Source organism: Physeter macrocephalus, unplaced genomic scaffold (genome assembly GCF_002837175.3).
Source record: "Physeter macrocephalus isolate SW-GA unplaced genomic scaffold, ASM283717v5 random_1587, whole genome shotgun sequence".
NCBI lineage: Eukaryota > Metazoa > Chordata > Mammalia > Artiodactyla > Physeteridae > Physeter > Physeter macrocephalus.
Window position 1 is genome coordinate 759 of NW_021146990.1, and position 24,242 is coordinate 25,000.

Sequence of the window (24,242 nt, forward strand, 5' to 3'; positions counted from 1 at the left end):
TTCCATCAAGAATGGTTACTTCTATCTGAAGGTAAATGTTCAGTTATTAACAAGAATTCTGAATTATTTGCCTTGCTTGTCTTTGACATTCGGCCATCTGGTCTCCCAAAGGCAGTGGTCAGAGCCGAGGTCTCTTTTGCGGTGTTTGGAGCCTGGAACCAGGCCAGCCCTAGACTATTATGTGAGAGAGAGATACATTTCTATCTCGTTTAGAGCCTTGGGTGGAAGGGGTGGCTCCAAATGCAGAGGATACAATAACCCTCTGCATTTACCTTTAGTTGGAGAATAAGTGCAAGTGAAGCTCTCAAGCACCCTTGGCTGTCGGATCACAAGCTCCACTCCAGGCTCAGCGCACAGGTAACCGTGGCTCCTCGTTTTCCCTCTTTTCTAGTCGGCTTCAATCTTTTGATGATCAGATGCTAGAGGCACCTTAGCCTTGAGTGAAGTTCTTTCTAATTAATTTCTCTTGGGCTTCAAATCTTGTGCTAAAGTGTTAAATTGCTTAAAATGTGTTTATTGAGCAATTTATGTTTTTAATGAATGCTAATTACATTGTTTAGTAGAGCATTATTTTCAGCAGAACTGTTTATTACATTTATAATTTAATTACTGTATCCATTACAAAGTGCATTGTATCACTGTAACTGTGCCCACGCACACATATAGCCTCGGGTATATAAACATGTAAAGCTTTGGAGAACACATGTTAATGTACATTCAAGGTAAATAGTCTCCTTAAAACACAGCTCAGAATTCTAACTTCTGTGCTTGCCTGGTTTAGTCTGCTTTGGGTGCCCAAAACCTGTAATATTCAGCTTGGTCAAGAGATTAATACAAGTATGTGTGAAGGAGACTCTTACCAAAGACTAAATGAAGGTGTCTGCAGTGTACGTTCAGAGTAACTGAGCGGTGCCCTGTGGGCACTTCTTGAATGGAGTCCCCGTTGGCTCTCTTTGCCTTAATTACTGTTTACACCCCAACTTCCTCGTCTGCCTCTTCAGCACAGATTCCTTTCCTAAGCTTCAGATCCGAACAGCCACCTGTGCGCTGGGCATTTCCACGTGGATGTTCTCAGCCCTAAACAGAACTCGCCCCGCCCCGCCCCGCCCCGACCTCACCTCATCCTCAACCATCCTCCCAGAGCAGCACCTCCCCCGCATGGCCTCAGTTGGACCCCAGAGCATCTCTTTGCTTCCTTCCTCTCCCTCAATCCCCCCATCTCATCTGTAGTTTATCTCCAAGTTTCTATACATGATTTTCCCCAATTCTTTCTGGAATCTGTACAATCCTCTCCATCCGAGTGGTCATCTTGCGCGGGGCGCCTGTCTCCTGAAGTACTGTCACAGCCCCCTTCAGACCATCGCCATCCAAATACTGTGGAATACACCAATAACACAGGAGCAGATGTGTAACGTTTAAGTAACTTTGCTGAATATTCAGGGTGGTCAAGGGGGAAAGAACGCAGAGAGGCAAAGAGCACCCTTTGCCGTCAGGCCTCTCTGGGGATGCAGGCCTGGCGTGAGTAGCAGTTGGGACGGCTGCCGTCGTGTCCCGGTGCCGGATGTGTCTGATACACTCTCCTTTCCTCCACCTTTGCTCCGGCACCTCCTGGGGCTTCGGAGTGGAGCTTTGCCACTGACCAAAGCCCTGGGATGACTCTGCTCCAAGTACTCATTTTTTCCACATCCAGTTTTTATTGAAATTAACTGCACTTCTAAATTCAGCATCAGTAGTAAGTTTTATTTGTGTCTGAATATACCTTTCCTTGATAATTGGTACTGATGTCAAGTAAAAATAGGCTTATTCCCTAGTAGGTACCTCACCCAGACTGCATAAACTGCTTATTAGGGTTACCAACCTATTCTGGGCCAATTTTCCACCGATGTATTTTTATCCAAGCTTATTGGTGTCCAAATACACTTTGACGTGGTCGACAATATGGAAACCACAGCAGGTAATTAATGACATTATACAGTTTAAAAGTGTTTAAAAATATTTTTTAAACCATATAAGGACAATAACAACAAAAATCACCTTTCTGTTATTCTATCCAACTGCTGGTACCTAAGGTGAGTAGATATTTCAAGAGCAGTGAGGATTTTAAAAAACCTCCACTGTATAAGTCCAGTTAGTTTCCATGAAAGTCATGATTACACAGTGCTGTGCCAGGCACCGTCCGCTCTGCTTTATGAAAATTAGCTCATTTGGTCCTCAGGCCAAGCCTCCGAAACAGGCGCTGTTATCATCCCTGTTACGTGGATGAGGCCGCTGAGGACAGGCTTATGGACTCACCAGCCTCCCACGGCAGGCCGCAGGCTCGGGAGCCGGACGAGGGGCCCCACGCTGCCGTCCTGCTGCGACGAGTCCGGAACCGTCCTGTAGGACATCGTTGGTGTGACTGAGGGCCAACGCTCAAGCTCAATAGAGTTTATTTTTCAGTGAAATATTGAGACTAATTTTTCCCAGAAGATTCATTTCTGGAATAATCTTGGTTGTATGTTCTACAGAATCGGAATTCGACTCTATGTTGAAAATTTAACTCTTACCCAAACTATTTACATCTAAATTCTATTTTAAAAAGTTTTCTTAATAAACTTTTATCCCTTTTAATTATTTCGTGCTTAAAAGCACTTCCTGTTTCTGGACTGCTGAGCGTGACTGTGGTCCATGAAATTTCGGAAGGATTTTCCTTCTTAGACGCCGAGGCCCTGAAGTTCTCTGCCTTCTCTGTTATGCTTACGAGGCTGAGGTTCCCACCTTTCCTCTGTGTCACCATCCACACGTGACCCACCTTCCGTCAGAATCACCTGTCACCTGGGACGGAGCAGAGCCTCGCTGCAACTCTGTGAGAACTTAGCAAGCACCTCCTGTATTGCATGCTTTGTGGCCACAGAGGAAGGAAAACGGAACAAAGGCGACATGATTCTTTCCTCCTAGAGCTAATGACCCTCCACCTTTCCTTTCCGCCCCCGTGCACCTGCCTCAGCTCACGCCCTTCTTCCCATTTAGTGAGCTAATAAGATCACATTGGAGCTGATAGTCAACCTCCGCCCACTCTCTTCTCTAATTCACCAGATCATCATTTCATTAATTACAGCTCTGATTATATGATTCCCTGATCAAAAAAATCTTCCAGTCTTTCCCCTTGTGCACCATGAACACCCGCACCCAGCAGTTGGGGCCCCGATGAATCCCGAAGCTGGGTTCCCAGCCCTGTCCCCACGGCTCCTTCCAGATCAGCCCAAACCCCAGCCAGTGCCTGAGGCCCACTTTCACTGCCACCTCCTCCAGGACGGCCTTCTCAAGCCCCAAACTGGGGACGCTCTCTCTGTCCTCTCGAGACTCGGCCCTGGCACTTAAATCTTGTCAGCTGGATTGGAGAACATCTGGAAAAAGCAGTGTCTGTGCCTGACTCATCCTTCGGTCCATCTGTCTTGACTCTTGTGCTTTGTCAAAGCGAGCATCTGTTGACATGAGTTTTGACAAAACACACACGTGTAAAAGTCAAGTGTCATGGGGTACAAAGCTCTTTGTCCGTGACTCTGAGGGGAAGGGTGGCGGTGATGGAGCTTTAGGGGAGAGTGGGGACGCCCTCGAGCTGGACTCTGGGGCTGGTTGGTGCGTCTGCAAGAGGCCGTCAGCCGTTCAGCCTCCAGGGACGTCTCTGCAAGGGCAGGACATACCCAGTGACAAGTCACTGCCTCTTCAAGTGTTGTCAGATCTCAAGTCAGGAGCTGATGAAAGGTTCTAATCCTTCTCGAAACTCTCTTCCTGGTTTTCCTAGAAGAGGAAGAATTGCTGCTCTGACGCCCAGGACCTCGTGGCCAAATAGTCCCCGGAGGGCACCCTCTTGAAAGGTTGGTCTCGGGCCTCTTCCTGAAGAGGCGTTTGAGCCTAGAGAGGGGAGGGGAGAGAAGGGCCATCTGACTGTGTGGGAAGCGGGGCAGCGTTTCCTCTGGGGGGGCCCTGAAACCAGGCTGCTCTGTTTGCACCCCGTCTGCCATTTTCTAGTGCAGAAACCTCCGGTTCCAGATTTGTGGTCCAGAAATAGTCTCACTTCCTATGCTTGTTGAGCGGCTCCAATGAGATCATCCAAGCAAAGCCCGGAGACCAGGGCCCGGCACACAGTAGGTGCTCAGGAAGTAACACCTGCACAGAAACGTTCCTTGGGAGTCTTTGCAACAACCTTGTGAGATCAGGGGAAATGATACCTTCTTTGTAGAGATGGGAAAACCTAGGATTAACCCCCCCAAGACCATGCCCCTAGTCAATGGGAGAGCGAGATCCTACCCTAAAGCTCATGCTTCTTTCCCCCCCCTGAGCTGCCTACGGGTCTGGACCCACTCTGGGACCCCAAGGACCCACCTCTTCATACAAAGCCTCTGCCCTGCTTAGAATTTTGTCAGAATTATTCAGAGAGAGAGTTTTACATGTGACTATCTTCTGTTACATCAATAAATGGCCTGATTTATGGCCCAAAGGAGAGGCCTAGGGAAGTGTACTTATTACAGAGGACGTTAGAAATCCCAGCGTTTGCATCCGGCGCGGGGGACGTTCGCCCCCCCAGCCAGCCAGCTCCGTCGTCTCAGGCAGCATGTCCCCGGCCGGCCCTGCAGCTCGGCTTCAGCAGCTCTGCTGGACTTGCGCCTTGTGAGGCTGCATTCTTGCTGCCCGCTCACCTTGATCTCTTATTCTGATTCATATTTACTCTGGTCCTGAGGGTTTTTTTGTCTGTTTGACTGTGTATATTCTTGTAAGCTGCCTTGAATCTGTTGTAGCGTAAGATCGGGTAGGACAGAAAGAATTCAGTAAATCCACATAAAAGTCACGAACCAGAATTAGGCAAGCATTCAGCCTTTGGTATGAGGGTCACTTACTGAGGATTCTGTCACTTATTTAGAGATGGACGAGCAGTCGCCAGGGAGGCTTTTGCTTTCTACGTACAAAGACCATTCTTGTCTGTCCAAAATAGCAAGGACTCAGAGCCTGGGAACAGGAGGAAGTAGTTTTGTGTCTGGTGACAGTGTGGAGAAGGACTCTCTGTGCCCTGGGGCCTGGGATGCGGTACAGCCCGGCCTCGCCGTGAGCCAGGAGCCCTGGCGTCCGCGGACAGCTGGGCCTGGTCGGTCCTTCTCACCCCCCACATCCCTCCCAGAGGCAGCTTCGTCCCCAGTGACCACAAACCCCAAGGGCTGACCACAAACCAGCTTCCCACCATAAGCACTGGGGCAACTCTGGAGGCCTGGAGGGAAGGAATTCAGTGGGGGACAGCGAGGCAGGCCTGTTGCCAGGGTCTGGGGGGGAAGGAGGAGGGGAGAAGGTGGCGGGAGATGGCCGAGTCCTTCCAAGGACGTTGGCTCTTCAGCCCAAGGCGATGGAGGGTGGCGGCTGCCAGGCAGTGCCAGGTGTGCGGAGGACAAAGACAGAAGCGTTGACCTGGTCACCCTGGCACAGAGAGACGGCGTCTTTGTTGGAGGTGCTCGGGGACACCTCGCCAAACTTGGCCGGGTCCGCCGCGCGCCGGCCGCTCGGGCTGGCCGCCTTCCTTTCCCGGGTCCCCCGCTCCCTCCAGGGGCCACGCAAACCCACCCGTTACCACTGCATGTCCGTGCGTTGTGGGTGCTTCCTGGTTTTCTTCCCCACTGTTTTTTCTTTTTCAAATGAAAATGTAAGCTTCAGATATTTACTCTGGGAGCAGACTCCTTGGAGAAGAGTGTTGTGTTAGAAAAGTAGATCATGCTTCACAATCTTTCCTGCCAGGCTAAGATAGGGCTTTTGGCAAGACACAATATGAGTAAAACCAATTTTGAGATAATATTGATTTTTAAAATCTGGTGGTCGAAGATGACTCCTGCGGAAAAAGAACGGCTCCCAGGCCTTATGATAAGGCGTAATCCGCAATGTAAACTGAGGCATAGGAATCTCCTGCAATTGGTTAGAGGTTTTTGGATGGGTTGAGGAAACGCTCTAAAAATCAACCAGGGGGCGTTTTCGTTTCTCGTTCCCGTGGCTCTTTGCCAGGCCCTGAGACATGCACTGGGGACACGCCCTCAGATCTATAGGAATGATGTATCGACAGACGCGGCCCTGGGTCACGTGTGGTCGTAAAGCACGTGGGAAGATTCCCACGCACATATCCCAGCCTCGCTTTGAAGCGGATCAAGCTGGCAGCAGCTTTGGAGCTGGCTGTGCTTCAGGTGAAACAAAGAGGTCTTGTCCTTCGACATGGCAAATAGTATTAAAATAGCTTGCATAAACTAAAACAACAACAGAAAAAAACCACCCAGCTCTGGTAAAGCAGTGGGACCCTTCAAGGGGTTTCCTTTTTTCCTCACGGACACACATACATTATAAAAAGTCATCTGTGGTTTTCTAAGGGGCACAACCAACTAATTACAATTTTAAAAGCCCTGCTGAATTAACAAGAGTCATATTTTGTTTGCTTTGCAGGAAAACTGCTGCGGTTGCTGCTGCTTTGAGAAGATTTTTGGAAAAATCAGCAGTTCTGATGCCTTGACCCCTAAGGAGACTGGTGGCTCTGAGGGAGGGGAAGACGCCACACAGAACTCTGAGAACCTCCGCCAGGCTCGCGGGGCCGGGGCACCCAGAGCTGCGGCCCAGGGGGCAGGCAAGCCTGCACCCCGCCTCACAGCCCCTCCCTGCAGCAGTGCACACCCCAGAAGACATTTCCCTGCCATCCTGAGCTTCAGAACTTTCGATCTCAGTCACTGGGGCACGGGGTGCATTACTTCTGCAATTTCTCAGATCCCTAGAGCAATCACACTGGAGATTTAGTTGAGATTTTAAAACATGTTGGATGCAGAGGTTAACTATCATATATAGAATGAATAAACAACAAGGTCCTACTGTAGAGCACAGGGAACTATTATATTCAATAACCTGTGATAAACCATAACAGAAAAGAATAAGAAAAAGAATGTATATATATGTAAAAAAAAATGCTGGATACATTTAGAGGGAGAATTGCCTTTCAAAGCGGTGAGTACGACGCCAGAAAAAATTCTAAGTCTGGTGCACCCTTGACCGCTCAGTTTCTCAGACTCTATTACTTGGATTTGGTCTGAAATCAGGTGAATCCAATTGATAAGTAATTTGCTTTCTTTGAATTCTGAGGCAAAAAGCATCAGACATTCTACCTTCATTTATTCTGAAATCCCCTCCAAGAGCAGAAGTGTCTTCTACGCAGCAAACTTCCAAACTACTTCCAAACGAGGCACGTGTGTTGTCGCCACGCCCCCCGCTCTCTTCCGAGGGAAACTTCATCCACATGGAGCACGCTGGCTTTGAGAGATGGTGTATGGTTAGTCTTTACAATCAGGACCTTTGGAATAATGTTAACAGTCCCGAGAGCTTCGCTCAATGTGGCTGAAAGAAGAGATGGGTCTGGTGGGTCCTGAGGGGGACGGTGCCGTGTTTCCTGTCAAAGTGACCCAGGTAAATGCCAGTCCGTGTGAGGACCAGTGACCTCACCCACGTGGCGTCTCTGTGGCTCAGCCCTGTGCAGGGAGCCTTGGACACTGAAGGCCAGGGGCACCTCCCCTCACTTTGGGGATGTGACACTGATCTCCAGTTGGAAGCGTCTTCCTGTTCCCGAGCTCGTGTGCCATTTTCTCAGACATTTAACAGGGGACGTGAGCCCTGCTGCAGGAATGGGCGTTGTTTCTTTACAAAGCAGAAGCAGCGCAGAGAGGGATTACACGCCAGCACCACACCCACCACTAGCATCTTAAGCCTCCCTCACATTTTCCACTTCCAAGTACCTGCTGTGTTGAGATCAGCTATAATAATGTCTTTATTTTTAGCTTAAATCATTCTAGCCTGCAGTTGTCTCAACTGCGACAAAACAAAATAAGAGCAGCTCGGGGCTGCCTGGGCCAGGGCGGACCTGACGTGCGTTGGCTTTTCCCAGCATCCCACCGGTGAATCCTCATGGCCCGCCATGAGGACGGATGGCGACGCGTGCAACGTCCTTTTTCTTGTGCTTCAGGTACGGGGGAAGCAGAGGCAGAAGACGAGGTGTCATTAGTTCAGGCCACAAGCCAATTTACTGGTCGTGCTGGCTGTGGAAGGTCCTCCTTTCCGGCCTCTGCTCTTGCATTACGATGCATCTCTTTCTTTCTTCCTTGGGCCTATGCATTTATCCAAGGTTGGCTTCTCCTGTTCCTGTTCTGTGACTATGTTTCAAATGTTTAATTTAGTTTCCTTAAAATACACACACACACACACACACACACACACACGCACAGCCCTGTGATTGAAGTGTTATGTTACCGCGCTATCTTTAGCTGCTGGTATTCATCGAGTCTGGAAAAATACAAGCCGGTGCAGGCTTAATACTCAGCCCGCAGAGAGCTGGCATCCACTCAAATGCTGAACAGGACACGGGGGTCTGGTGTGTTCCCCTCCAGCCCGAGCAGGGGGCCTTTGTAGGGCGTGCAGATCGCATCCACCCCGGCTCACTTTCCCCGGGCCCTGCTGCACACACACGAAGGGGATGGCTTCGGCCAAATGAAGCAGTGATTTCTTTGCCAAATTCATCCACTGATGACCCCACGGTCAGTGGGTATGATTTTCTTTTTAGGGGTTGAGAAAGGAGACTGTACTTTGAAAATGGCTCTCCTTAGAATTTGTAGCTATATTTCCACCTCGGATGGGGAGGTGGCCCCATGCCAGCGGGGTCCTTTTATATGGGAGTGGGGGAGAGTCTGCCCTGCAGAGCTGATTATTACAGTGTGCAGTTACGGGGAAATGGGAGAGTTTCGGTCTCCTGCTCGGCCGGTCCCCTCCCTCCACGCCTTGCAGTACGTGGCCGCTCTGACGGGAAATGGGCTTTGCACATCGGAAGAATCAAACCAGATGCGAGCGTGGACCCGAGGAGTGGAGTCTGGCTGGACTGGGGTTGTTGTGATCAACTTTTCCCAGAAGTCACGAGGATTGGAGGCTGTGTTGCTTCTCCACCCTCTTAATGGACGTGACAATCTTGCTCTCTCCCTTTAGGCCGCTGCCGTTTCTCCAGTAAATGCAGGAAATTAAGCACCAGTGGGGCACTTCCTGCTGCCTGGAGAGAAATAAACTTCACAAGCTATTAAGGAAAAAGCAAGTCACATTCGTAATTCGTAAGATACCAACAGTTACCCAGAATCTGTTGCTGTTTAAAAATCAGGGAGGAAAGAGCTCACGCCCAGTTTGTGACATAAAACCCTCTGGCATGGATTCTCACCTGAATTAACTTGGGGCAACGATTTGTGGGTTGAAGTTGGGTAACTCATGTCTGTTGAGTACCGTAGGTTTGCTTGTAGTTGCTCTCGGTCTGACTTGATGTTATTTTGCTTTCTTTCCTCAAAAATGTAAATTGGCCTGGTGCACTGTCACGCTGAGGCAGATGCTGATGTGATGTGGTCTGAAGATGTGTGAACACCAGCGTTTTCACCGTTTTTATGGAAATTAGTGCAGCAAAATTTTTTTCTTGTTTTGGAATCAGAATATGGATTTTGTATCAGGGAAACGTGCAAGGCTCTCATCTTGTTCCTTTTTTGTCCTTCAGCCCCCACTAGCCTGACCCCCGCCCCCCGTTGGGGTAGGGGGGCAATATCAGACATGAGCTGCTTCAGTCTGAAATGCAGGCCAGTCGAGGGGACCTCATTTGGAAACTGATTTGTGAACTGGTAACGAGGGCAGGGCGGGGACCTCAGCGGCCGAGGTCGGGGGCTCAGCTTAGCGCTGTCCCCTGGCGATTCCATAGTGGGTTCAGGGCGCTCCTCCATGGCCGCGCCCTTCTCCGCAGCCGCGATGCCACCCGCTTTGCTTTTGCTCCATCATTTTATGTTTTTACTCTTTTCTCCTTTTCTCAAGTTAGAATCAGAATCCACCTTCTTATCCATCACCATGCTCCTCTAGAGCCTCTCTGAGATGAAAAGTATGTTTCCAAAAGTCAAGTTGCTTTCTGTCCTAAAGGAAACGTGATGCTGCACTTCCTGGATTAGGGTGACTTCCGTGCGTTGCATGAAATCTATAGCTTCTCGCCTTAGAAGGTCCGTGTATTTCTCCCAGCTTCTGAGGCAGTCAGGTGTGTTTTCCCTAAGTGGTCTTTGTACGGGCAGTTTCACCTTCCGTGAAGGCTTCTAACTCACCCCCTACTGGCAACTCAGAGGAGCAGAAGACGTCCTGCACCCGCCTGTGCCTGTGCTGAGTCCTGTGTGTTCTGGCTGATAGATGCGACCGAGCCCTTTGGATGAGGTTTTTCAGTGGAGATGAGAGGTAAAAATGGAGCCATAATATGGTGGTTGCATATATTGCGTGTATTTTCTATTTCTGAACGTAGTTTCATTCAGCTGTACTCCTTTGCCTTATAAAGATGTGTAGCAGTCATATATATGTATTATATTGAAGAATAAACTTGGACCTGTTTATCCTTCGGTAGATGAGCTGATTTATGCAATGACGTGGACATTGCAAATGCCATCCGAACGCTCTCCTTCGGACGAGGCTGACGTGTTACGTCCCGTGATATCAAGAACCCAAGCTACGCTTGCAGGGGCCCCCGGACCGTCCGCAGGGACCCTGGGGAAAACCGCCCCCCTTTGGAAAACATAGTGTATACGATGAACCAACACAAGGCTCGGGGCTTTTCCCCTAATTTTAACACAAAAATATTGACGGAGAGAGATATATATATATGAAGTGTCTAGTGCCAGAACACAGTGTGTGACAAATTATGAGGGCAATTTAGCAGCAGCTCGCTCTTTCAAGTGACTTCAGGCAGATCCTTCAGCCCCAGAAAGATGTCTGCCTCAGAAGACCTGCCACTGAAAGACGAAACGGGACGAAACGACCCCCGGCGGGGGACACCGGGCCGCCTTCTGGGCCAGCATCCGGGCTGGAACGCTGCTGTGACCGCCCAGCTCTGCGCCGTGTGTCTGAGGATGACCTGGGGCCTCGCCGCCGAGTTTCCTGGTGTCCCCACTTTATCCCAGCAGGGACGGGCTCCTCCACCCGCACCTGGCTGAGACGGACCTGCTGAGTTTCCTGCTGTCCCCACTTTATCCCAGCAGGGACGGGCTCCTCCACCCGCACCTGGCTGAGACGGACCCGCTGAGTTTCCTGCTGTCTCCGTCGGAAGCAGGAGTGGGCCCTGTGTTCACACAAAGCCTCCCTTCCCTCTTGCTCGAGCCTCAGTCCTTCCTACCCAGCGTCCGGGCGAGGCCTTCTGACTTCCTCCCCAGAGGAGAGAACCTCGCAGGCCCTCTCTGAGGATGTTGTGACGTAAGCACAACTGTACGTTTGCTCTCGGTCCCGGGTTCCTGGCACAGAGCTCCTAAAGCCCTCAGAATTTCCTGCGCAGCCACACCTGAGCTATAGCCCCTCAGGTGACCCTCAGAGGATGAGGCCGGTGGTCAGTGACCCAACCACGTGATCAGAGGGCTGGAACCTTCGACCCCACCCCTGCTGCACGTCCGGGGAGGGGAGAGAAGCCAGGGATTGAGCTAGCCACCAAGGGCCCGTGAGTCGGTCCGTCACGCCTGTGTATTCAAACCTCTATGAAAAACCCTACATGAAGGGGTCTGGAGGGTGACGCACCCCAGCTCCATGGGGACAGAAGCTCGTGCGCTCTGGACCCTCCCAGACCTCGCCCTGTGCGCCTCTGCATCAGGCTGTTCATCTGTGCCCTTGACTAGATCCTCCTAATAGACTGCGAATAGTAAGGAAGTCATTCCCTGGGTTCCGTTAACCAGTTATAAATTCAAATTATCCAAGCTTAGGAGGGAGTCTGGGCAAGCCTTGGTGTGCGGTCAAGCGGGGCAGAAGTGCGTCCGGGTGGGGGGTCTGTGCGACCGGAAGCCGGGGGTCTGCGCTGACTCCAAGCAGTGAGTGTCTGGACTGTTCCTGTGAGAAAAGCCCGCCCGCTTGCCGTCAGAAGCGCCCCGAGCGGAGAAGCACCTTTCCTTCGGCCTCTGGCACCGGCACAGGGCAGGTCCCGGGGTCCAGCCCCACCTTCGCCAGGAATAGGCTCCCGGCTGGGGCCTGGGGCTCGGGGACAAGAACTGGTCACTGCCCTTCCGGCCCCTCTCGTCGCCTTCTCCCGGGGTAAGGGGACGGGGCGGTGTCCCTCACCCTCTCCCCGGGGGGGACGCTAAACCCACGTCATCCCTCCGCCGACCCCTCCCTGCTCGGAAAGGCGACCGCCACCCGCCGTGGGGCCCGGGCCCATCAGGGGGATGAGGGGCCCCGGAAGCCCCCCGTCGGTAACTTGCTTCTGCCGCCCCAACGCAGGCTTTCCCGAGAGCGTGTGATCTGTGTCCCCGGACGTCGCCGTGCGCACAAATAGGCTCTCGGGGAGGATCCGCACCGGGGCTTAGGTGGCTCGTGGCCTCCCCTGCAGAGCTCGGTCCCCTCACAGCTCACGCGGCTGTTACTAGAGAATTCTAAAAAAACCCGTACACAAGCTCGGGAGCCAGCGTGCCAGGCAGAGGCGTCCGGCTGCAGCTCCGGTCCACCGACACCTGCTGCCCTGCCGAGGGCGCTGCTTCCGGGCAGCCCTCCAGGTACGTGATGCGGGTTCCCGGAGCCCCACCCCTGGGAGGCTGTGCGCACGGCCAGGCGGCCGCGGGGAGCGCGGTCTTCGTGCTTCGACCTGAGCGCGCCCGGCCGCCGCACCTGTTAGGCTCTCGGCGGCTACGACCAGCAGCCAGCAGGCAGAGCCGAGAGAGCCTCCCCCAGAGCCTGGCTGCTGGGTGCTACTGGGCCCAGTGACAGCAAGGTTCAGGCTGAATTCTGCCTTTCCTACAGATGATGGCAGCAGGAACCGCCGAAGTTACGTAACCTGCTGGGTGAGCCGATGAAGCTTCAGCTCGCTGGCCTCTCAGGTCTCGTGACAGTGTCTTGCACGGAAGGGTCACTCAAGGCAGATGTGAAAAGCTTCGAATCGCAAGATCCAAGTTGCTGTTCAGTGACATCAGATGACAGCGTCCTTGATAAAGGTCTGACATCAGCTCAACAAAATTCTAACGCCCGGGGGCCTCTCCCAAGCGTATAGGCTCCTGAGCTTGTTGGATTCTTATCATAAAAGGATTATGACACTATTATTATTATTCTAATATTATATTATACTCTTATTCTTCATTGAAGAGTGGAAGTGTCTGTACAACATTTCTAGCCGACCCATACTCTAAACACTACTTATTTCACCAATCAGAAAAAAACCATTTTCTAGTATCCATTATGTCAATTTCAAACTCCTCTGGTGTTGAATGGATATGAGGAGAGAAGAAGAGATTGTACAAATCAGCCTTCTTATGTTGACTTTCAACGCTACCTACTAAGTCCTGGAGTGTAAATTCTTGATTAGGGCAACATCCTTCAAATGTTACTAACTTCTGTGTCACAGACTTTTCCAATAAATCACAGGCAAAATCATACAGGTTGGCTATAGCATTTCACACAATTGTTCCTTAAAAAAGCCCTCCAGCCTCTGCGTTTGGCCCATCCCTGAGCTGGTGGAGGAACGCTTCCTCTCCCTTCTTCCTCATGAAGATCTGTCCTGCCTCAACATGCACATCTCATAAAGCCCCCTGGATCCCTGTGTGTTACCTTTAGTGACATCTCCGCCACACAGAATCAGCTAACGCTTACGGACGATTACAGGACCATCAAACACAAGCGCTTTCTGTCCCTCCTAACAGTCTAACGATGCACGTCCCTAACGTAGATGTGAAGCCCAAGGAAGAATCCTGCTACTCCAGGAGACTCGAGGGCCACACTCATCACAGCCAGAGGGCTCGCCCCTCTGAGCCCACATTCCTCTTAAAACTAAGATCCTGCAATTTTCTGCGGAGACTTGGACTTGCGATGAGCACCTGCCCCTCTCAGGTCACCTCCTGCTTCTTCCCTCTCCATCCCTCACCTGGGGGCACCTGCCAATACACACCCCGTACTTCATAGCCCTCCCGGATCCCACAGTTAGTCTCCTGGACTCAAGTCTCTTTCTCCTCCAATCCTCCATGTTGTGAATTTTATTTCAAACACGCAAATCTAATTATTTATATCACTTTAAAGTTTAGAACTTTAGTCTCAAAAAAAAAAAATTAAACTCCCTAATGTCAGCTTTGAGACCCTTTGAGACCCTCACATGCTAGTGGGATCGACCTTACCTTTCAGCATCATGTGCTGCATTCCCCCACTCCCACCCTAAAGACACAGGAATTATTTCCTAGGCTTCCGGCAGGGTCATAATATGGTGTCTCTGACCAGGTTAGGGCTTCAGATGTGGGTCTTCTGGGACACCACGGTTGCTAAAATTTTGAAAGTAATGCCTTTAGACCATTCGGGCACCAATAAAGGGTTCACACTATTTGTGTGCTATTTCTCTTTATCACAGACAACTCGTGGTAGAAAAGACCACGACTAGAGGAGGATCTGTTTCCCAGACGGCTGGATTGCAGAGCTGGCAAATTGATGCCGGTTTTTGGCAGGAGACCACAGCTCCTTGCCAGGTGAACCTCTCCAAGGCGCGGCTCCTGTGACGCTGGCTTCTCAGAGCGAGGAATCAAAGAGAGAGAAAGATGGAAATCTCGGTCTCCTTTATGACCTACTCCCTCATGTCCACAGTGCCCTATTCCACATGGGGAGGGATGACACAAGGCAAGAATCATGAGGGGCCATTTTGAAGGCTAGTGACCATTGTCTGCCCTGTGGCCCCTCAGGGACTCACATCCCTCCCACATACGCAAAACACCTCACCCACTCCCAAGGCCCCTCAAGGTCTCATCCTGTTACGACAGCGGCTCAGAACCAGGAATCTCACCCTCTACGTCGAGTCTGGCTGTGGATGAGTCTTCCTTAGTGAAGCTCCTTGGTCCAAAGTCATGTGAACGAAAGAGAAAAGCCACCCCTCCCTCACCACATACACACCTAACCCGCAGTGGTGGACAGGCATGGGACAGCCACTGAAAGTCCTCTTCAAAACGAGGGCAAAGGGACAACGTACGAGAGTGACTGGTCCATAGCAGTTGTGAAATTCAGCCGGCGAATGTTGGGAGCTCCTTGCTCAGGACTCAGCCTCACTCCTCCCAGGAATGACTCACCGTTTACCCTTGGCTCTGCCCCCTGGGATCTCAGCTTCACCCTCTGAGTCCTCCCTCCTCGTCCGCGAAAGCTGGTCTGTGTGCAGCTGTGTAGGTTTCTCGGCCTTCTTCCTGCCAGGAGAAGTTGGAGGATACGAAGGTCTCTTTCCTCTTTGGGTTGTCTCTGCCCATTTCAGTCCAAGCGGGCAGCGCGCCTGGCTATAGAAATCTTTTAAAAGCTTTATAGGTCACCTGTGTATTTTATTGGGGATGACTCCATTAGAAAAAGGCCACACCCACAGACCTCTGCCTCATACGGGGCAGCGCCCTCAGACTTCCCAGAAACCCTACTGTTTGGCTGAATGATTCGCTGATGGATATTGGATATTTCTTGGATATTTCTGAGGCCTTAAAGATTTTAAATCCTTGGCTTCACGATCAGACCATGTTTTCTTCAGAGTGCCCTGGATTTGATCTTTACTTGGAAGCCATTTCTTAACCGTAGTATCGTTTGTTGTCTGGAGAGGCTGCGTTTTAAAATTTCTTTTTATTTAAAAGTCCTTCCTGTAGTGTAGCTGTCTCTTCTCACATTTTATTACAAGCAGCAATTACAAGAAGAAACCAAGAAGTACTTTCAACAGTTCCTGGAAGTCTCCCCAGCTAGACCACACAGCTCATTTGGTAAGTTTTCCACCTCCCCCATTAAAAAAAATTTTTTTTTAAGTCTTTATTGAATTTGTTACAATATTGCTTCTGTTTTATTTTTATGTTTTTGTTTTCGTTTTTTAGGCCATGAGGCACGTGGGATCCTAGCTCCCTGACCAGGGATGGGACCCACACCCCCTGTATTGGAAGACGAAGTCTCAACCACTGGACCGCCAGGGAAGTCCCCTCCACCTCCCCCATTACTGCAGGTAACAGTGTTGCTAAACTCTCTGCCTCTCTACAGCAAAGATCATTTCCTTCCAGTTTCAAATAACATTTTCTTTGCTTTCCTTCAAGCCCTCACTCTCAGCCTCTTCCAAGGGCATCGGGACTTCATGAAACACTCTTCAAGGCTCTTCACGCTTCCAAGGTCACTCTCCCCAGAGCCTTTCCAGGTTCTTCCCGCTCTGCCTGTTCCCAAAGCCTCCCCCATCTTTTGGGTTTTCGTTACGGTGACGCTCCACATGCTGACAGCACCAGTACAGTACACCTGCTTATGATTCTGAAGCTTTACACATCCTCATCTCTCTGTCTGAAAGGTTTTCCACTAGTCTCTCTACCTGATAAGCACCCAAATCCCACTGTGTCTCCCAATCCAGGGCAAAGCCCTTATGCCCTTGTCATACCCTCTCTGTATTTCTCATAGCAGTTGTCACATTACTTTCTCATAATTAATAAATTATTAGTGTGATTGATTTGCAAATATTAAACCAACCATGCATTCCTCGGATAAACCCAACTTGGTCATAATTTATTATACTTTTGTATATTCCTGGAATCAGTTTGGTAAAACCTTATTGAGAATGTTTGCATCTATGTTCATAAGAGATATTCTGTAGTTTTATTGTAACGTCTTTTGGTTTCATGGGAATGCTGGTCTTACAGAATAAACTGGGTAGTATTTCCTTCTCCCAATTTTCTGCAAGAATTTATGAGGAATTGATGTTATTTCTTCCTTAAATGTTTGGTAGAATTCACCAATGAAGCTATCTTACCTGGAGTTTCTTTATGGGAAGGTTTATAACTTCACATTTCATTCAATCTCTGTAATAGAGAAATAGTCAGAGTATTTATTTCTTCTTGAGTTAATGTTGGTAGTTAGTGCCTTTCAAAGAACTTGTCTATTTTCTAAGTTTATTGGCATAATGTTGGTTATATTTCCATATAATCCTTTTAACATGTTTAGAATCTGTGAGGATTCCATCTCTTTCATTCCTGATTTGTATCTTGTCTCTTCCTTCCTGATCAATCCGACTTGAAGTTTATCAATTTTATTGATCTTCTCAAAGAACCAGCTTTTTTGCCCCATCAGTCTTCTCTATTAATTTTCTCTTTTCTATTTACTTGATTTCTGTTCTTATCTTTATTATTTCTTTTCTTTTCTTTACTTTGGGTTCAGTTTTCTCTTTTTTAAAAGAATTTCTTGATGAGGAAGGTTAGCCCATTTATTTGAATTATTTCTTCTTTTCTACTATAGGCACTTAGTGTGAATAATTTCCCTAAGTACTGCTTTAGTTGTAACCCCAAGGAAGTCTGTGACACAAGTGGGAGGCCATCAAGGTTGCATCATGAAATAAAACACCCAGCTGTCTCCTAATGGCACTGCATATGGGATCTACTCAGTGGGGGTCCTTGCAGGCAAAACTGGATTAACCCCTTCATGGCTATACATCCTTGGATACAACCCATGGAATATCAGTGTTACTGAGTTTTATGCTCTCATGTACCATTTAAAAATGACTTTCTAATGTGCTGCCCAAAGAAGCAGCCTGGTCCCAAGGAGGCATCCAGGTGCCAGTACAGGTGGGCACTTGCCATCTGCCTCTATAAGGATTAAATCACAAACTGCTGTGACCACTGACCTTCAGCACACCCTGAAAGGAGTTTGGGGTGGAGATCAGGAATGAGGCGCCTTGTGCTCTGGGAAAAACTGGCAGAACAGGCCTTTAGGTAGTTAGATATTTTCCGGAGAAGCTTTTATGAGCCCCATTCTTGCATCTCCTCGCATCTAGAAAGGCACTAAAATCCTTCACGGTGACGTCTGCTCCTTGTGACCAGCAGTAGCCTTCATGAGACGAGCAGAAAACTTCTGCAAAAACGTGTGCCTGACTGCACGGACTCCCCTGCACCAGAATCACATCTATCCTGACCTTCCCCGCTGCCTCTTGGGAGCGCTCCTCAGAGCTCTCTGAGGTGCCGCCTCCCGGGCTACAGTCCTCATTTTGCCCCCAGTAAAACTTAGCTCACACCTCTCACGTGGTGCATTTTTTTCAGTCGACATGAATGTTGGCGCTTATGTGCCTGAAAAGCCATCAGGTGTACCATGTCCATAGTTATCACCATTAATCAGGCAGATAATTCATGCGTGATACTGTGCTAAGAGACTTACCCTCATTCTCTAGCTTCCTCTCTGTAGGAATCTGGGCTGTAATGCCACTCTCCACACAAGGGAGCTGATTCTTCTACAGCGAGGTAACTGTAAGGTCACTTGCTTTGAATGTTGACAGGTCGGGGTTTACCCTAAGGCCCTTCTACATCCGAAAAGCCACAGCGAGACATGCTCCCCTTCTACTGTCTCCACTGTCTGTTTACAGGCTGCGCGCTGGTCTGGTGAGGATGGCCCCAGATCACGGGGCAGGGGAGAAACAAGGAAAAAGAGCCCATTCAAGAGACTCTGAAATTCTCTCCATTGTGAAAAATGCATCTTCTCCCGAGGGTTTACCGAGGAGAAGCTCCTTTGACACACGTGACAGCCCAAAAACACTACGGCACCATAAAGAAACTCTCCTTATGCCCATGTTCACTGGTATTGTTTTCTATTCTGTGTGAAGTTACACACACACACACACACACACACACACACACACACACACACAGGGTTTCACCTTCAAGGAAACCTTTAACTAAGGTTAAGTCAAACGATCATGAATTCATATGTCAAACATCAGAGTACAGTTGGGTTAAGGATGGAAAACTGTTTAAACACACACACACACACACACACACACACACACACACACACACAGGTGGGGTATGCGCTGCCTTGTAGCACCTGCCCTGAAGGGCCAAAACTCTAAGTTGAAGACATGGATGTTCCTGGGGGCTCACCTGATACCCCAGCCTTCTCCTCAGCCAGGTCAGTGTTTACCAGGTAATTGTTCACTGGACATGTGCCTCTGAGCTTGACTTGTTCGGTGCACTTATCTAGCATCTCTGTGTTAGGATTTATCTGTTCATTCAAAAGGAAAATGCTCTGTTACGTTTTCACTCTTCCTTCTACTGTACAGCTTTGTTCATATCGGTCAGCCATTCTGGAACTGTTTAAACTAGTGCAGGTTTTTTTTGTTAAGTGTCAAATATGCTCTGGCGATAGGCTGGCCTCGCAGTTACCCAAAGTGTGCAGCCAGGTCCTGGAAAGTCGTGAAAGTCGTGCAGGGAAACACCATTGTTAATAAAACGTGTCTGTTACTAAGAGCTTATCTGGACTCCGCCTCTTGCCTCTGATTCCCCCTCTGTGAGCTGCTCGGGGGCTTTGGCTCTCCTCCTTCAAGAGGACAAGGGTTTTGTTCCAGGATGGGAGCTTCTTGGAGAATCAGAGACATTTCCTCAGAGCCCCAGGGTGGAGTGGCCTCCGCAGAGCAGGCCGGGTGCATTCAGCTGGTATTTCAAAAATGGCAGAAACCTGCCGGTCATCCCCCGCCTCCAGAGAAAAGTTCAAAAAGCCCAGATGATCCGTCAGGCCTTTGGCAAAGCGTCTGGCCACCCGGAGCTCTTACTACTCACGCGCACACTCCATCTACCGGCCCCAGGAGTCAGGCTGGGGCATCGGACTCTCCCCAGTGCACCTTGTGTTCCATTTAGATGCGGGACCTTCACTGCAGGTGCAGGGCCCAGGGCAGGAAGTGTGACCCCGGCTTCCTTGGGAGGAATTGGGCACCAATAAAGTGAAACAGTTAAACCTTCTCCCCGTGTTTGTCTGTGCGATGGTTTAGCCTAAGTCTTAGGATGAGAGGCACGTGACAACAATCTCACACCTCTGATTCTTCCAGAGTCAGGGAGACCCACACCGTGACAGGGACACAGGACCAGAGGGCCAGTGGCGACTCGGGAAGGCTTCCCGCCTTGGAGCAGCACAGAGGGGCACCCAAAGTGCCCCACGGGATGAACCCTCTGCCCCTGTAGCGTCTCAGAGGGTGCTGGGTTTGGGTTCTCTTCGGCCAGAAAGATTGTTGCTGCCGGTGCCCTTCTTTGAACTCTGACCTGTAGCTGGTGCCACAGACCTGGGCTCGGGGCAGCTGCAGGGGCGGGTCCCAGCCCTCACCTGGCTTTCCAGGTGCAGGACCTCTTCCTGAGCCACGGAAAGTGACCTCGTCCACAGCCCTGGAGGAAAACCCCAGGGGACCCTCAATGGGAGCTGGATCAGAGAGAAATGCCCAAAGCCTTCCAGGGAGAGGAATGAACAGACGGCCTTGTGTTTATTTTTGATGCAACGGGAGGACGAAGGCTCCTTCCTGCGAAGGTTTCCCCACTGCGCGTTCCCGCGCTGGATTTGCGACCCGCCCCTTCGCTCAGCCCGCCCCATCCCTCCCTGCAGGGCCCCGCCACCCCACGGAGGGCCCCCTGAGACAGCCAGGGGACCTGAGGGCCGCTCTGCCACCGACCTCTGTCCCAAAGGAAAACAGTTATCACCCGAGAAAGCACACGGACTGAGCCCCAAACTCGCCACCTGTCCCGTGAGTGTGCGATGCAGCAGGTACCCCGCCTAGCCCGCCCCCAGGATAACGTCGCCATGACAGTACCGGAGAGGATGTCGGTGGGGGATTTAATTTTTTCCAGCCTTACTGAGGCATTATTTACACGTAATAAAATTCAGGTATTTGAAATGCACACACTGCGCGCCTCGCACACACTGCAGAGTGCGGTGTGATGGATTCTGCCAGCTTTCTTTCTCCACAGCCATTGCCACGACCACCCTAAACATGTCCCTCACCTCTCTGCAGTCCATGCCCTCTCCTGACCCGAACCCTGGCCACTGTTGACTTCCTTTACGTCATTACAGTCGCGCCTGTTCTGGACCTTCGTAGAGACGGGGTCAAGCAAGATGCAGTTTTCCGTGAAGGAAGTCAGTTTCCGTCGCTTGGCACGATGTCTCCTTCGCTGTTGCTAGTGCCAATCTTTTGTCCCTTCCTATCACTGAGTAGGATGGTTCATCCCATGGGTATTCCGGACTCGGTTCATTCATTTAGCAGCCAAAGGGCATCCGAGGTGTTTCCAGTTCTGAGCGTCGGCGTTTGTCTCCTCGTGGACTTACGATTTCTTTCCCTTGGGTAAATACCCAAGCGTGGGATGCCGGGCCGTAGGGAAGCACAAGTTTCCCGTCCGGCCACATGGTTTTCCAGAGTGGTGGTACCGTTGTGTGTTCCCCCCATAGGAGACGAATCCCAGCCGCTCCCCGTGCTCGGGATCGTGGGTCAAGCCAGCCTTGGTCACCTGAGGAGACGGTGCTCTCTGAGTGTGGCTCGGGTCTGCATCTCTCTGACGAGTCACAAGGTTGAGTACCTTTTCAGGTGCTGATGGTCCAGATATGCTTGCTGGTGAGCAACGTCCTAAAATACTCCTAGGGGACGCATCGACCTGGGTAGATGTCACCACTGCTAATTTACCCGCGAAGATCTGAAGCCCTAGCAGCTAAATCACTGAGTCGAGCTGCTTCTGGCAGAGCTGGGGCGAGCCTTCTGAGAACGTGGACGCTCCACCAGGCCACGCGTTCCCAAGAGCTTGGAACACCTGCTCTGAGAGGTGTTACGTTAGCAACCTGAAATTTTGACCGGCTGGTGGCACATTTTGACCTTAGTGTTTTGTCGTGTTTTGACGTTACTCATCGGTTAGTCAACATCGCCCCACGTTTGGTTCTTTTAAGCTGATGGGCCTCTAACCGCCTCCACCAGACTTGATAACTGGCTTAACTAGCAAGGGCTGGAAGTTCCTGTGCGGTCAGGTCTCCCCCTCCGCCGACTCAGCCTACTCAGAGTCTGCAGGAAGGAAGCCTTCCCTGTGTCCCCCATGTTCGGGGAGCAGGCAGCAAAGACCCCACGCCACTCGATTCTCCCCCCCCCCCCGTTCGTTTCTGCCCTGGTAGGGTTGGTCTTTGAAGTTAAGGCTCAGAGCCCTCAGCGAGGTGCTGAGAAAGGGGCCTCATGACACTGGACTTAAGGTGAGTGCGGGGGGCCTTGGGAGACGTGTGGGTTTCACCCTCAGGAATAAAAAGCCCTGAGGCACTCTAGTTTCCTGGGAAACACAGCCAGAAGCCAGAGCCTCGAGACTGTTTCCAAATATCCTAGCAAACGCAATTAGGCGTGTTGGAGCCATGGTTCCAGAATCTTCTATATTTTTATCTCCTGTGCTTGCTATTTCTATGACCTCATCTATTTCTCTGTATTTTTTAAAAACGAGATTCTCTAAAATCAAAAGAACTTGTAGATTTATTTTTTTAGAAGTGTAGAAGGGCCCTGGGAAATAGCGACTCCCAGGGAAAGAGGAGGAGGTTTTTAAAAGGCAGAAAGAAAGCTCATCTCAGGCTGGAAAGGAAGATGAAGATTCATACTGCGGTGATTGGTGCGTGTGTATGTGAGAGCGTGTGCATGTGTCTGGGTACCCGTGTGCACACATCTATACACGCGTGTGCATTGCGTGGGAGCGCGTGCATGTGCGTGCTGGGGTCACGGGGGGAGGGATCCGGGCCGAGAGCTCCAGGGCCTCCCTCTGCTTCTCCGTGGTCATTTACTCTGTGTAGCGAATTAGTGAAAAGCCACATCTAGAGAGCATTTTTAGTGAGGCTGGAGGAGGAAAGTCTTTGGGTGAAAAGGGGGTTCACAAGACTCCACTCTCAGTTTTGGTTTCGCACGTGTGTCGATGCGTCCTGTGCTTTGCTTTACTCTCAAATTGCCTAAAAAGCCACGCTTCTCTCCGAGGCCACCTGAACCAAAGAATCTTCGACGCATCCCGCAGCTCTCAGGTGTCGTGGGCGCTCCCCCTGCGTCCGGTGGGGCAGAGGAAGGGGACCGTCACAAGCCCAGGGTGAGTAAACTCGACTAACCGCTTTCTCTCCTGAGATACGATGAAAAGAAATCACCTTCCGTAAAACTCCCGGGCAGCGGGTGTGAGCGTCTCACTAATCAGAGGGCGGCAGCTCTGTCACCCGAAACCCATCCGGAGCCTCCATCTAAGACACAGAAAACCGGCGTATTGGAGCCCTCGTGCGCTGTTGGTGGGAATGTAAAACGTGTAGCTGTTACGGAAAACAGTACAGTTGTTTCCTAACAAATTAAACATAGAGTTACTATATGATCCAGCAATTTCATTCTTCTGAATATACACCCGAAAGAATTAAAAGCAAGGACTCAAAAATGTGCCATGTTCACTGCAGCATTATCCACAGTAGCCAAAAGGTGGAAGCACCCCGACTGTTACTGGATGATGGATAAACAGAATGTGGTCCATCCACACAATGGAATATTATTTGGCCTTAAGAAGGAAGGAAATTCTGACACAGGCTACAACATGGATGAACCTTGAAAACATGCTCAGTGAGATTAGCCAGTCACAAAAGGACAGATACTAGGTGATTCCGCTTGTACGAGGTCCCTGGAGGAGTCAAGTCATAGAGACAGAAAGGAGGAGGGTGGTTCCCAGGGGCTGGCGGGACGGGGAGGGGAGTCAGCGTTTAATGGGGACGGAGTCTCAGTTTTGCAAGAAGAAAAGAGCTCCGGAGGTGGATGGGTGGTGGTGGTCTTAGCGCCACTGACCTGTACACTTTAAGCGGTTAAGATGGTAGATTTTCCTTTGGTGCATTTTACCACAATTTTAAAAAGAAGAAAGCAGCACTGAGACCAGGGAAAGAAGAGCTCTCGACGGGGAGATGGTTTCCCACCTCACTGCAGGGGTGGCGCCCACCTGCAGCCACAGTAGCTGCTCTTGCCCTGCGCATGGAGCCCTCCGCTCAGTTTCTCCTGGATCTGAGGAGGGAAGGCACCCAGTTCACACACTTTGGGCCTTTGTATATTTCTCTGTGTTTGTCTGGGTTTTACTTTTTCTAACTGTGATACTTCTAGCTCCGTTGGAAAACATCACTTCTTTCAGACCAGTATTTCTATTCATCAGGGGTGTAAGCACCATAAAGTAAACGCACAAGGCCACTTGCATGCTTCCCTGAGGTTGATATCCGCTTCTTTTAAGGCAGATTTGATCCTTAATGTTTAGAGCACTTCTTCTCTGGGAGCACATACCTAAAAATCAGTCGCGTTCTTCCTCCCTGACTGAAGTTACTTTCATGAAGCTGTTCCCTTGAAAGAAGCTCAAAGTGCTTTATAAAAATCCATCGTATTAATCTTTCCCACACAATAATGGGGTGGAACGGGAAACAGGATTCTTCCAGTTATGAAGAAACAGTCGAGAGAG

At 50.3% G+C, this 24,242-nt stretch overlaps 1 long non-coding RNA gene across 4 annotated transcripts; it reads left to right on the forward strand.

The window, feature by feature from the left end:
* The first annotated feature begins 214 nt into the window (after positions 1 to 214).
* On the forward strand, positions 215 to 17,115 carry LOC114485573 (uncharacterized). 4 transcript variants are annotated; one of them, XR_008616904.1, is made up of 9 exons: positions 215 to 357; positions 3,785 to 3,857; positions 6,451 to 12,105; positions 12,292 to 12,563; positions 12,808 to 12,998; positions 14,396 to 14,510; positions 15,686 to 15,761; positions 15,870 to 15,994; positions 16,083 to 17,115. It is a non-coding gene; the product is annotated as an uncharacterized lncRNA (long non-coding RNA). The 4 variants fall into 4 exon arrangements; XR_003678982.2 differs by having other exon boundaries at positions 216 to 357; positions 6,451 to 10,278; positions 10,442 to 12,563; XR_008616903.1 differs by having other exon boundaries at positions 6,451 to 12,563.
* The last annotated feature ends 7,127 nt before the right edge of the window (positions 17,116 to 24,242 follow it).